Source organism: Athene cunicularia, assembly GCF_003259725.1.
Source record: "Athene cunicularia isolate RWA chromosome 6 unlocalized genomic scaffold, athCun1 chr6_part1, whole genome shotgun sequence".
NCBI lineage: Eukaryota > Metazoa > Chordata > Aves > Strigiformes > Strigidae > Athene > Athene cunicularia.
In genome coordinates, this window is record NW_020799105.1 from 12,451,387 (window position 1) to 12,465,554 (window position 14,168).

The 14,168-nt window shown below is 40.2% G+C and overlaps 1 protein-coding gene across 1 annotated transcript in view; it reads left to right on the top strand.

Annotated features, from left to right (window-relative positions):
- The window catches only part of CNNM2 (cyclin and CBS domain divalent metal cation transport mediator 2), a 129,219-nt gene that overhangs the window by 84,279 nt on the left and 30,772 nt on the right, over positions 1 to 14,168 (top strand). The window lies entirely within an intron of this gene.

Genomic DNA, 14,168 nt, shown 5'->3' on the forward strand with positions numbered 1-14,168 from the left:
GGGGGGGGGGGGGGGGGCTATTATTCATCCATTTTGCTAATTCCCCTGGGGGTATGGAAAAAGTATTTAAATTTGGTCCATTAAAAAAAAAAAACCTGTCTCATATTTTCTGCTTGTTTAGTTTCCCTCAGCTTAAACACTGAAATGGATTACTCAATTTTACATTTCTCTTTTGGTTAAATGCAAGAAATGTGATGTTTGGGACAGCAAACAATGGTGAGAGAATAAAATACAAACCCCTCTGACTTGTGCAAATAAGTTCTTATGTAGAACTTCTATCACTTTCATGTAACTATCAATATATATTTCTTTTATACAGAAGGGGCATTATAGTGTGGAGAACTCTCACAAGGGTAGCAGTTGAGGTAGTAATTTGAAACGTTCCTTCTAAAAGAACTTTAAATGCCCAGGATCTTAGTGAAGGTGATGGTCTTTTGTTCCCCGGGAGATGGGCTTTAGGCCCCAGGTAGACAGCTTTGCCCCTCTCTTGTGGTTCATGATAGAGATTTTGGTGGAGTGGAGGAGAAAAACAAGATGTGGACTAGATGTATCTTCCGTGAGCCTCTTGGACTTATCTCCTAGATTGTTTATTTTGTTGTGTATTTCTTGTGTCAGAGAAGTTCTCAAGGGAATTTACCATTCAGCATTTCATACAGAGATTATCATAAATCCAAGTGTTTTTTTCTGCTTTGTCTACTTTATGGCAAAGCTCACTGGAACTGAAATTTTTTTTTTTTTTTTTTGTCGTGTGTGACTTAAGTTCCATGAACTAATATTAGTAATACAGTGAGGAGACATCTATATATAAACACAGGGTTTTGTATGTTTCCATATATACTCATGTTTCTATATATAAGCAAAATACTTTCATAGGAATATTTTTAAAATATTTGTCACATTTTGTCGTGTATTTTATGGTGGGAAAGTGTAATCGGAAAAAATGCATTTAGATCTTGTGGGACAGTAAGGTAAAATAGCTACTTGTGTGAACTAGATCTTTTTTTAGATGCAGGCACTACAGAAATAGCCAAGTGATAGCCCCACTGTGAACTCAAAATGCATTTCCTTTTCGCCAGGGTTTGCTGGTCTGTTTGTCTAACCCTTGTAAGGACAGTGATTCAGTGTGCATAGCCAGGCTCCCGGCTTCTGCAAGGCCTGGAAGGATGAGGACATTTGTGTCTATTAACCTGGTGTGTGTAAAGATGCAGAGCCGTAGATCATACATAGTCCATGTTATTTAGACTATCTATTTGAGCTCTACTTGGAAATACATAAATTGTGCACAGTATAAAGTAGGGCTTTATGTAATCACTTTTATTCATAGCTTTCTAGAAAATTTGTGGGGTTTTTTTCCTTTGTCATGAAAAGATGACCGCCTCTTTCCTGCAAGTGGAAATTATAGCAATGTTTTGAAGTTTGTCTCGCGTCATTTGAGGGGCTGGCATAGGGTCTGCACTCCTACAGCTGTGGGGGAGGTTGCTTGGGAGGGATTTGGGTTTTTTGTTGTTTTAGGTTTTGTCAGTTTGTTCTTTATTTTGTTCCTTACCTTGTCCTAGTCCTCTGTAGCTTTGTTGAGTTAGAAAAGTCAGAAATACCATGTTTCTGTTAAGTTTTGTGAAATTTTTCCTATTGCTCCTGAGGTAGAGATGAGAGCTCAGCCCTGACCAGTTCTGTGAAGGCAGCATCACCTGGCCAGTAGCTGCATTTGTGAAAGGACCTTTCCTGAACAGACAGAAGATATAGGAAGGAAGCCCCAGAGCCTTTCAGGCCCCAAGCAAGGGTCTGGGCGGAAAGGTGTGGATGTGTTTCTAATGCAGTAGGAGATCCAACAGGGGAAAGTAAGGGTATTGCAGTAGGGAAAGATGAGAAATGTTAGACCCATCTGTTAAAAAAAAAAAAATCCTCAACAAACCCCCCATATCTATCTATCTATCTATCTATCTATCTATCTATCTATCTATCTATGACTGTGAATCTTAGCTTCTTCAGACTCTGTCATGCCCTAATCCTTGGATATTTTCCTGTGAACCACAGACAGTGACACATATCCGTTCTGCTATTGTTAATATGTTGTTTATACTATAGATTTAAGAGCAAATCCTCAGAGCCTAGTAGACTGGTTTTCTGGTTGGGGTTCATGTTGATGTTTTTGTATGGGCATACCCAGAATGTTTGGAATTACAAGCAGTCACGGAAAATATCAGTGAAGTGTGCATATGTATGTTGCGTGACCTAGTTGCCCATGTCTTTTCTAGCAGAAGTTAGAGCTGGTTTACTTTATTGGGATGTAGAAGAATTCAACCTAATCCTAGCTAAAAGTAAACAAATGCAAGATAGAAGTCACGACAAGAGGACACTGTTGCTCTGAGGCCATTTCCATGGTCAGAGGGTTTTAAGGATGCAAGGATGCTGGTGTTGTGCACAGTCCGAGCACTCTTAGTGTGGGCACAGATTCGTGGGCAAGGCTGTATGGGTTATTTGAGTTTTAATTCACCCTCTATGCTCTCAAGGGAAGCCAAATTGACCTGTGCCACGGGGTTCAACAATGGTAATTGAGGTTATTTCCCTAGCTAGTGGAGTTGTGCTTTACTCTATCATCCGAGTGTTACAGAAGGAGTTGGGTACATCAGGTCAGTGGATCGCAGCTGTACGTAACAGATTATTCAAACGGACCCTTGTGAGCTCTTGTATCCTGTGATACATTGATGCAATGCTATTACATGGTTTTGGTAGAAAAGTATGAGAACCTAGGCTTATATAAAATCACTGAGATGCTCTGACACATATATTTGCAAACAAGCTAAGCAGTCTTTTTAAACAGACAATAGATATCTGTCCCTTGCCTGAGGAGATTGAAAGAAAACTGTTCTGTTTAGAACAAAAGCCCCTTTCCTTATGAGAAGCTACACCACAAAGCTTGTTCTGGAATAAAATTGTCAAAATAAATGAAGTCCCCGAAGTCAGTTCTATTAAAACTAAGTACTTAGGTCATTTAGAAGCAAATACATTCAGATTCATTTTGGATGGCACTAAAATAATGATAGAGGCTTCTGCAGAATACCGAAGAAAACATGGTTGACTCCACTGCGCCTTCCCTGAGCTAAACAGGCAGATCATGAAAGAAATACCATCCTGGCAGAATTCCCATGTCACTAAAATATCACATCTTTTCACTTTTATGGTAAATATTTGACAAGAAGAATTTGAATAATACTGTAATGTAGGTGTGAGTCACATGTTATCCTGTCATCCACACCCAGCAGTTGGAAAGCTGTTGAGCTACCCTGATTTATGTGCCATCTTTGAAATCATTTTGGCCTGAACTTTCAAATAAAACAATGAGCAACCATTCCGCTAATTCGTTTTATTGTCATTTTGCTTCTTGTCTCTGTCATTGGGCTAGGAAAATTGTGATAAATACTGTAGCAAAATATTTCAGTAAAATTTGGGGATAGGCTCACCTGGAATAAATCAAGGAGTTGCTTAAAAGAATAGGAAGTAAACGTATGAAAGGCGGCTGGTATGGGTTACTCATTACAGTCTGTGATCTCAGTTCCAAACTGATTTTCTTCATCATCTGGGTAGATCCTATTGAACCTTAGTCTTATGGAGTAAAGGAACTCTTCATCACAGCAAAAAAGTGGTGGCAAGTTCACAGATTCACAGCCTGCTGCTTTAGGCTCCTTTTCTTATCTTCATTTTATCTCCAGTGTCTTGTTGCTCAAGGGGCAAGGCTACCTCTTATTTCCAGTTCTCTCCAGTGGCTGTTGCTGAAGGAGCAAGGATTTGCTGTCTTATCTGAGAGATTTCTTTCCTCCTTCAAGAGCTCTGGGCAAACTCAGCCCAGAGGGATATGCAGGGGCGGCCAAAGAAACACTAATTAGATGGCTGTTCACAAATGGAAACTTTAAAAAGTTGCTTTATTAAGTCAGTAATTACCACTCTGTAATTGCCACAGATTGATCTTTGAAGCCTCCATTTCTAAAATCTGACCCATTAATACCATTTTTGAGAAAATTAATCTTGCCTTGTATGGATAGAAAGATCATGTTGTATTACTAGTTCAATTGAAAATCTTACATATATGAGTAATTGAAAAGTCCTAGGAACAAAGCCAGTCATTCTATATTCTCGTCAGAGTGTTGCAGGAGGAATACATCAGGTCAGTGGATCGCAGCTGTATGTAGCAGTTTATTCAATAATACTAAGAATGCATTCAAATATGCCATCAGTATTGTCACTCTTTTAAACAAGGCAGCTTAATCTTTTCTTTTTCTGGAGTCCTTTCAGCCTCTTTTCATGATATGATTTTAAAGTAACACATCATCAAGATAAAATCTACTTAAAACTTTAGCAAAATGCAGAAATCATGGTGGTTTTTTTTTTCCCTCTATACATTATTGTATTAATATTTTGAAAAAAACCTGCAGTTTGCAGGCAGTTAGTTATCTGCGATGCCCAGTTTAAAACTCAGGTGCTCTTCTGTGTGCTGTTGTTAGTTTCAGCACATCTTTGGGTGGTTTAAATGTTTGGGTTTTTTTTTTCCTGTCTCATATCCCTAACTGTTCATCTGTATGTGTTCTCAGTAAAGAGGCACGGGTCCAGGATTCATCTCTGTTCTGTGCCGTTAGCTAAAATTGCACCGGAGCAAAGTGAAGATGCTGCTGGAGGCTTCAGAAAGTTGGAAATGGTTGCTCCAGTTGAGGTTCTCTGATTTGTGGCTTTGGGTCTGTCTGATACTTTGCTACTTTTTGATGTGCCATACCTTTAGTCTCTAAAGGAGTTACTTTCCAGCCAGAGGATATTGCCCCCTTTCCATTGAGTCTGCTGACAGTGTGAAGCACAGCTCTGCTGCTGCCATTCTTGCATTGTTCTACCTCATGAGACCTGACCCAAAGCCAGTGGGAGAAGGTTGTTTTTTTATGCCTTCAAATTGCTGCTGTATCCTTTGTTTTCTGTTGAACCAACTGGAAGTTGGTCTCTAATGGTGGCTGCCCCAGTGCAATGCGTGAATCAGTGTGCCCCACGTTATATTTCAGAGAAACAAACGTGCAGTGTCAGAGCATGAGTGCTCACGTGGCCCCGATCCTGTGCTCATGCAAAGTCAAGGTCACTGGTGCTGGCTGTGTTTACAGGTGTGTTTACCCCGAGGCTTCGCTTGCTGTGAAAGCACATGCCTGTAAGTGGTTCTGGGGTTGTATAAATCTTGCTGGGTGAAGGATGCTGTCACCATTTAGAAAGTTAACAGGGTAGCTTTTCGTTAAGCTTCCCCTGGCTTCTGCCGCAATATAAATTAGAAAGCCTTGTGCTGAGCTTGAAAAATCTAACAGTGCCATCGACCAGCCAGGGTTTTGAGCTGCTGGAATTGCAAACTGCATGTGATATAAATGGCCTGAAGTAAAACAGGTCATTAAAATAGAATATTAATGATCTAAGATGTTGGTAACACAAGAACCCTTTTAAATTTATGTCCTAAATAGCGAGCTAAAAGTAAACTACAGGAGCTGATGATGGTAATAAAAAATAAAAAGAGACTGCATCCAGCTTCCAGTTCCTTTCACAACCCACAGTCCCAAGATGCTGCTCTTCCTTTTCAGCTCATACGCTTTGCTCTCAGCACGGTTTAGGTCCTTATGTAAGCACGCTGGCCTCAGCTAACCTCTTCCTAATGTCCAAACATGTTTCTGTTGTGCCTTCTAGTACTTTACCTTGGTTGCATTTAAAATCTCATGGTGTAAATGCGAAAATCTAGAAGCTCCCCAAATCAGTTTGTTGTGTGAATTGAGGGAGGCAGGGTCCTAAGCAATCCTCTAGGAGGATTGTATCAGTAGGATTTTTGGCTGCAGTGATACAGAGCAAGGCAGTTGTTTCTTTTGGTGTCGTGTTTTGGTTACCTGAACATCAAAGTCATTAGAGTTCATTGTTGTTTTGGATCAACTTCTATTTTTGTTGCTCATAAACATCTCTTGATGTTCTTGTTTTTATTTCGTGGATTAACTGTTGGTTAGCAGAGGCAGCCTGTTGGACAGGTGAAGTGATGGAGGAGACTAGCAAGGTGACAGTTTCTCTCCTGCAACCTTATGAAGGGCTCAAGAAGTTGTTCCCCCTAGGGTAGGGGAGAGGGAGGAAGGTGGGGTGGGCACAAGCCATAGCAGCAACGTAAAGTTATAGAGGGAGACACGGAACAGGCCGTGGAAGACGCTGGTCGTTGCTGTGGAGTCCCAGGCTGAAATATACATCTCTCAAAGGAGATCTGCCCGGATTCAGCAGCAGGTCAGCACCCAGACCCCACCGATGCCAGAATCTGGGACCTCTCCATCTGCTCGCTGCTGGACTGAGGTCTGGGAAGGACCTGGAGCTTTGAGTTTAGCAAACCCAAGGTTTTGCGCTCCCTCTGCTGGCTGCATTTTTGCTGGCTGGTGCCCGCTCTTCATCCCAGAAGGAATGCTGAAATCAGTGGGGACAATCTTGAACAAACAAGGAAGTAATAAAATTAGCGTGGCTCCTTTTTTAGGGCCCTTGAACACGAAGAAAAAAAATCCTTGTTGACCATGCTGTGGAGGTGTAAGTCAGTAGGGAGATACATTTCTTCCATTTCTTTCCAAAAGATCATTACTTGCCTTGGGAAGTGGATGAACAGGGGAAATCACTTCAACATGTCACACTTCAGTATCTTTTGAATCTAGTGTGGAAGACTTGAACCATGACCAACAATGACTTCAGTATTCTGTTTGCTTGCCTTAAATTTTATCTGAATTTTTTGTTTGGTGTTAGACCAAATAGTGAGATGTCTTTTTCCAGACTCAATATTTGCTCATTGTTGCCACCTCTTCTATCAGCTTAGTTTGCTGCACTCCCTGAAGTGCTTCCTTGATTTATTTTTTAAACTTCCAGCCTGTTTTTCATCTCAAGCCACCAGTGTCTTGATATCACAACCTCGTACATAGCTTAGAGGCTCAAAGGGGTGTCCAAAAACGTTTTGCTTTTGCAAGTTTTCTCTCTCAAGCGTTACATTTTCCATTTCTTCCTCTCCTACTTTGGATCCACCAGATACTTCTCTAGGGCATTAGCTTCCAGTTCTGGGAAGCAGCTTGTGTTTGTCCATTTACCAAGCTCAAATCGGATGTTCTGGCCAACACTGAGAAGAGCCCAGCTAGTGGTGTGCATTTTACACCCCTGTGGACCCTTGTCAGTCCCAGCCATATCCAGCCCAGATTCCCTACTGGATGAGGACTGCATGACTGTAAAGCACTGGCACACTGTCCATGGCAAGAGAATCATTACTAATGTTCAAAGAGGTTCTGAAACTTCTCCACTCCTTAGTTTCACTCTTGCTGACTGCCTACACCTGGTAATAGTTTTCCCTCATTGTTCTCACTTTTCCCATTTCTCCCCTAAGATTTCTGCTTTGATAGCAGAGCCCTGAGTTGAAATGACCTTTTTCCTTACTCTCAAGTTATTGCTGGTTCTCAGCTAATTTCTCTTACTCATGGACATATGGCAACTTCTCAGCTTCTGATCTGAGTTTGTTGCCAGGTTCAGTTCAGTTGCATGCAAAGCTGCAGCAGGTAGAAGCTTTCTAGAACTACATTCTCACTCTTAGAAGCAGCAGGCAGCAGCAGCAGCAAAATAAATTGTTTGAAACCATGCTTCTCACCAAGGTCTGACCAGAATGAATTGAAGGGTAAGCAGCAGCAGTTCAGTTGGAGTGCCTTCACCAAGTGATAGGCTGCTGGAGATGGAAAATGTTAGTTCATCTCTTCTCCCTCTGCCACGGGACAGTGGAGAATTATTGAGGCCTTTCTAGGAGCTTCATCCAGTTGAGTTTTCAGAGTTGCAAGTAACTGAGCTTCTGCTGTTTCCCTTGGGAAAGTATTCCTTACAAATACAATTCACTGTCAGGAAGTAATTCTGAAACTCTCCCTAATTTTTCCTTTTTTTGGTGTCCTCCCACGAAAATGAGCTTTAACACAAAGACTCTATTTAAAGTGCTACTTTTTAATTTTCCTGTGAAGGCTGATGTGGTTTCTAGTTAATGTTTGTATGAGACTGTAAGCTCTCCAGTTTAAAGGCAAAGAATCACTGTATTCCCTGTGGTTGCGCTGGTACTTTCACTCATTTCCTTGAGGGTCTGGATGAGTTTCATGTGGCTGTATTAAATGAATGTTAGTTATTGGTTTTTCTTTCTAAATATATATTTTTAAATTGTGTATTTTGCTGCTGAAAAGAGCAGGATCTAAAAAGCCTAGCCTAAATCTAGATCATGTTTGTGCAAAAGTTTTGGGTTTTTCTTGATTCTGTGAATGGTGGTGTGAACCCAGAGGCAGTGTACACCAGTTAGTGGTGGAGGGGAAGAAAGTAGCAGTCTGATATCCCCATTGAAAATAATCAAAGTGCAAACCCAAACAGCGTGAATGCGAATTTCTGCTAATACAAAAGAGATTTAATGTCCTTGAACTGTGCTGCACAGAAGAAATTTAGAAAAACACTTGTTACTTAAGTATAATTGCTTGCAAGCCAGTGCTATTCTAGAGGGAGTTGTTTTTAATGGTTAAATTACACAACACATTTTTTAAAATGGATTTTTTGCATAATGTATTGTTGAACCTGTGAATCTCACTGACAGACCAAATTGTTTACCTTTGTATAAATCAGTCAAAACCAAAACAGTTGCATGAGAATAAACTGGGGGACTTTTCAGAAGCACAGATCATTAGTTAGCGAATTCAAGGGCAGCTGAACACCTCCTGGGATTTTTCTCCATGTCATTGTAGCATATTAAACAGGTTATAGCTTAACGTTCCAGGGCACTCACCAACAGCACATGGACTCAGATTACTTGTTTGAACAAAAATGTACTGACCTGATTCTATTTTTACTGCAAAATGACTTAACAGGCATCTTCTGTTTTGTAAATGTCTACCATAGCTTTGATTTAACACTGATTTTTTGTTAATAAAAGGAAACTGAGGGGTTTTAGTGGGATCAACTTCTTGCATGGGAGAAATAACACATACAAATCTTCCCAGTTACTAAATTCATAAACTTCTTTCTGCAGAAATAGAGGCATCTCTAGTTGTTTACTCATGATATGAGCTTATACATGTCACATAAAGGTTGTTACTCGCTGCTCAGAGTCCCTGAGTTGCACCTCTGTTGTTGGATGACTTATTTCCTGAGATCAATCTTGCTTCAAAGCTATGCTAGCAGTATTATAATTTTCTGGGGTTGTAGTCTGTCTACTAGTGTCATTTTGCTATTACTTTTGGTCAATTACAAGGCCATATTGTGGCATTCCAGATCAGTAAAACTTACTTGCTCTCTTTACGTATCATCCCTGTGTACTGAAGATTTTTGCAATTTTTTTAGGTTCCTAAGCAGAAATTCAGAAATGAAAAATCAGAAATGAAGATTGGGCTGGGATTTCAGTTGGGCCTTTCTTCAATATCTCTTAGAATCACAGTAGAAGGAGAGGTCATCTGATCCAATCCCCTCTTTGGAGCAGACTACCTTTGAAGTTGGCTCAATGTCACTGTTGAACACCTCCAAAGACAGATTTCATGGCCCCTTTCGGCCATTGTTCCAGTGTTCGACCACCCTCATGGGAAACAAGTTTTCCTTATTTAAGGAGAGTTTCCATTTTTGAAACTTGTGTTCATTGCCTCTTGTCCCATCACTATCTAGCTCCAAGAAGTATCTACCTTTGTCTTCTCTGTATCCTACTATGAGATATGTAAAGACTTTTAAGACTCCTCTTTTAGCCTTTTCTTTGCAAGACTGAACCAACAGCTCCCCCTGCTTTTCCTTGTGCATCATAGGCCTGGGCCCCAGCCCATTTTAGCATCCATCCACTGGGATTTCTTTAGTTTGTCAGTGTCTTTCTTGTACTGGAGGACCCCAAACTGGATGTCAGTACTCCAGATGCTGTCTCACAAGTGCCAAATAGAGGGGAATAATCCTTTCCCTTGACCTGCTAGCTGCACGTGTGCTAGTGTAGTCATTATGCTGTTAGCTTTCACTGATGCAACGATGTGCTGCTGACTTTGTGTAGTTTGTCCACCAGGACCATGGAGGTCTTTTATGCAGACCCAGCCAGTCAATCCCCAGTACCAATGCATGGTGGTTATTTTGTATCAGGTTCATGACTTTGCATTTGCATTTATTGGAATTCCTAATGTTCCCATCAGACCATTTCTTGTGTCTGTGGGGAAGTGACATGTGAGAGTGGGGTGGGTACAGCTCTATTCATATGGCAACTCTTCATGTAAACAAGACCCTCTGTGCTGACCACAACAGATGTTGAACTTGGGTAGATGTTTTCATTTTAGTTTGAACTGCATGTAAATATTCTGGAGATCCTTGCTCTAAATGTATAAATGCCTCAGGATCAAAGGGTGATTTTTTTTTTTTTTTTTCCCCCGTATCTTTTCCAAAGAATGACCAAAGTACTGTAAGAGAATCAGTATTTCATGCATTTCTTCCAGTGCTGTTCTGTGTGGTCAGTTAATCACACGGACTCCCAGGAGCTCATTCTAGGTTCACTGACTCATGTGGATTTCACTAAGCATCTTCATATTTCTTAATTAGCTTGATAAATTAATCAGAAGTGTCAGAGCAAAATCTAAGATGAGTGACAAGATTTTGAGCATTGGGATGAGACTAGATTTATTTTAACAAAACTCCTTGGTCCTTTAGTTGCCTGTGAATGTAACTGAGGGATTAGCATTTGTCACGACTTTTGTCTCAAGCTGTGTCCATGTATATGCACCATAGACTCTTGCTGATGCTACTGACTGTCACTGTAGATGGGCGAAACTGAGGCAGAAAGCAAACACTGCCTGCCTGTGGCCACAGAGTTATAGGTCAGAGCACTACCCAGAGTTCTCTCCTGGTGCTGCTTATTGCACATCACTTGGGTCATTTCTGCCTTTATCATCAGATCTGGCAGTGCCGCAGACCTGCCTGCTTGATAAATCTCATTGTATCAACTCTTAGGTGATTAAAGAAAAATTAATGTCATAGATGTAGGTGGTTAGAGACCATGGCCAGAAAATCAGTGAAGTATAGAAGTTATTTGTATAATTTCCATGCACGCTTGCTCTCACTGTTTAATTGGTGTTGTGCTCTCAAAGCCCTAGGAATACTATAGACAGTCCAGGTTTTCTTACCTGGACATTTACTTTATTTAGCTCTTTGTTGGCTATGTATTGTATATTCTTAGCAGTGGAAAATACAGTTGAAACCTCTCTTTCTGAGTTGAATGAAATGTACAACAAATACCAGTGGCTTGATAAAGTCTGAATAAAGCTGTAGCCAATTTCTATTTAAAACACTCGGAGGAGTCATTATTTTACACACAGGCCACTTTTAAAGTTGGGCACATGCTGTGTTGTGCTCTTTTATGATGTATAAGGAAAACTTTGTGCTCCTCTGGCTTTCCCTTTAGCCTTTTCTGCTTTGATTACTTCCATACGTGGAATATATATATATATATATATATATATATATATATATATATATATATATATATACACACTCACTGTGCAGCAGCCTGAGAGGGCATCCAGTCTGGGAATGCATCTTTGTGACACCTCCATCACCAACACCAATGGTTGTTCCACTGTCTGATGATTTTTGCCAAATTATTGGATCTAGATATAAATTAACTTGCAAAGACCTAAGAAATGCAGTTTTTGCATCTGGTCTGTCTCATCAAGTGACTGTTTAAGCATTAGAGCCATTGCAAAGGAAGGAGAAGACTTTGAGAGCAAAACAGAGCCTTTTGGAGGCAGCCTAATTAGATTGACTTAAATTCATCTGACCCCAGCAAAGTGATGAGTTCATGAAAGTCAAAACAGGATAACTTGACAGTCAAGAGGGAAGAAAGGTTAGTGACAGCCTGCATTTGGGTAATTTATCTATTTTCAACAGATAAACTCTGCAACGTATATTTCCAGTAATGAAGGTAGAGCTGAACATCAGTGCTACCCACTGAAAAGTCCAATGACATTTGAAACTATGCCAAGTTCCAATGGTCTCAATGCTTTGGTAAATAAATTAAAAAATAAAAATCGGAGATTATGGCAGAGCCAGGAAAAAAAGAAGTTTCTAGTCTTAATTTTCATTGTAGAAAGTGCAAAATGTCTGATATCCATCCATAATTAATTCCTTAGCAGTTCACTTTGCATAAGAGATCAGTAGCTGGTACAGCTTTTGGTCTCTTGTCTCACATTAGGTACTGTTGGTCAGATCAGAGTGCTACAGCTACTAAAATGGGGACAGCATAACATATTTTAGTGATCCTAATTTGTTGGTGGGGACCACCCTGATGTAAAGGGCACACAACTGGTTTTGTGGCTGAAAGACTTGCACAATGTCCCATGGTATTACAGACCCTCAGGTCCTTCCCCAATCCCGTTTCCATTAATCTCTTCAATTGCTTGTAGATGTGTCCAGAGGACTCCACTGTTAGAAAGACTGTCCTCTTCAAAATGTAAAATTTTATCACCTAGTTCAGTTTTATCATAGGCAATACAGAAACGAAAGAGAAGGCTGTAATTTGGTGATTCTGATCAAAGCTGAAACACAGAGTTAATAGCATCAATTTTAAAATTTTATTTTACCTACTTGTACACTCTGAGCACTCTTACCACTTATTAATGTGTGAAAAAGGTGATCCTCGGGAATTCGCATCTGAATGAACATGTGCAAATGAGCTGCTCTGGTCTGGGATAGAAATGATTCTTCAAGGAGTCATACCTTTTGACTTGAAAGCAAATATACCAATATCTGAGCAGGCATTGGGAAGTAAATTACAATATTTGGTTTGTCTGTGTGACTTTTTTGTGCCATAGTTCTTTTTTAACATCATTAGACTGAAAGGATATAATTGGAGAAATAACAGGGGAACAGCAATGATAATACTACTTAAATCTTGCATGTTTTTATGAAGTCACCATTGTGGGGTGGTTGGGTTTTTTTGGTGTTGGTTTTTTTTTGGTTGGTTTTTTTTTTTTTAAATGCTGTTCATTGAGTGATAAAAAGAGCTGGAAGTCTTGCAAGGAATGCAAAGAAATAAAACCTGGCACAGTGGAAGACTTCCAGTACAATATGAATGTTGATCCTCTGAAATCACAAATCATCTTTCTATTAATTCACTGTAGAGTAAGGTCTCCTCAAGATAAGACTCAGCAGTGCTGTGGAGTTGGTATTTAAAGTATGTCCATCTGCATCTAAACGAGTAGCTCCAAGACAATCAGATTATGCAGTAGTTACTTTGGTGAGAATATCGCCTAAGTGGAATGGAAACTTCATTTTGAGTCTAATATTAGCCCATGCTTTGGAAAATTCCTTTTAAATGATCACAAGCTGGGAATAGCAAAAGAATTTAACTTTCGACAGACAGCATTCACCAAGAATTTGTTTTTAACTGCTTATGTTGGGTCCCTGGGAAAGCAGATGTGAAAAACTTACCAAAGTGAATTGACTTGACCTGATGCAATGTTTATATCAGTAGTTGATAAGTTTTCCTCCCTCGTCTAATTTGTTCAGGATATTTTCATTCTTCAAACATGAGTAAGTCTGGGTTGGAATAGTTTGAATGTTTGTTAGTCTAATAATCTGAATTTTAAAACATGCAGACATTATTGCCTATAAAGGGTTCTAAGCGAAGTTGAACTATTTTGGTTATCTTCTACAACAGATGGGGATAAGTATCGTTTTCTAAACGAGCAAAGAAGAATATGAATCAATGTTGCTTACCTCCTGGTAGTTCAGAAAGCATATTGACCGATTCAATTTGGTGAACCATTTGAATGCATGTTACTTTTTTCTGCAGCTTTACAAAGGACCAGCTTTCAATGGCAGCTAGGAAAGCTGGCAACCAAGGACATCAAAGTGGATTTGAAGGGTCATGATATTATTATTCTTCCTGTGGCAGAAAGGACTTTAGGAATTACAGAATACAGTTTGAATGATACACAGCTCAGGGATCTTCAGAGCCACTAGGACATCTCATCTTAGCTTTTCTCTCTGTTGATCAGACAGTGTTGCTTTGAATATTTAAATAAATTAATTCCTAAATAAGCCCCCCCCCCCCCCCCCCCCCCCCCCCCCCCCCCCCCCCCCCCCCCCCCCCCCCCCCCCCCCCCCCCCCCCCCCCCCCCCCC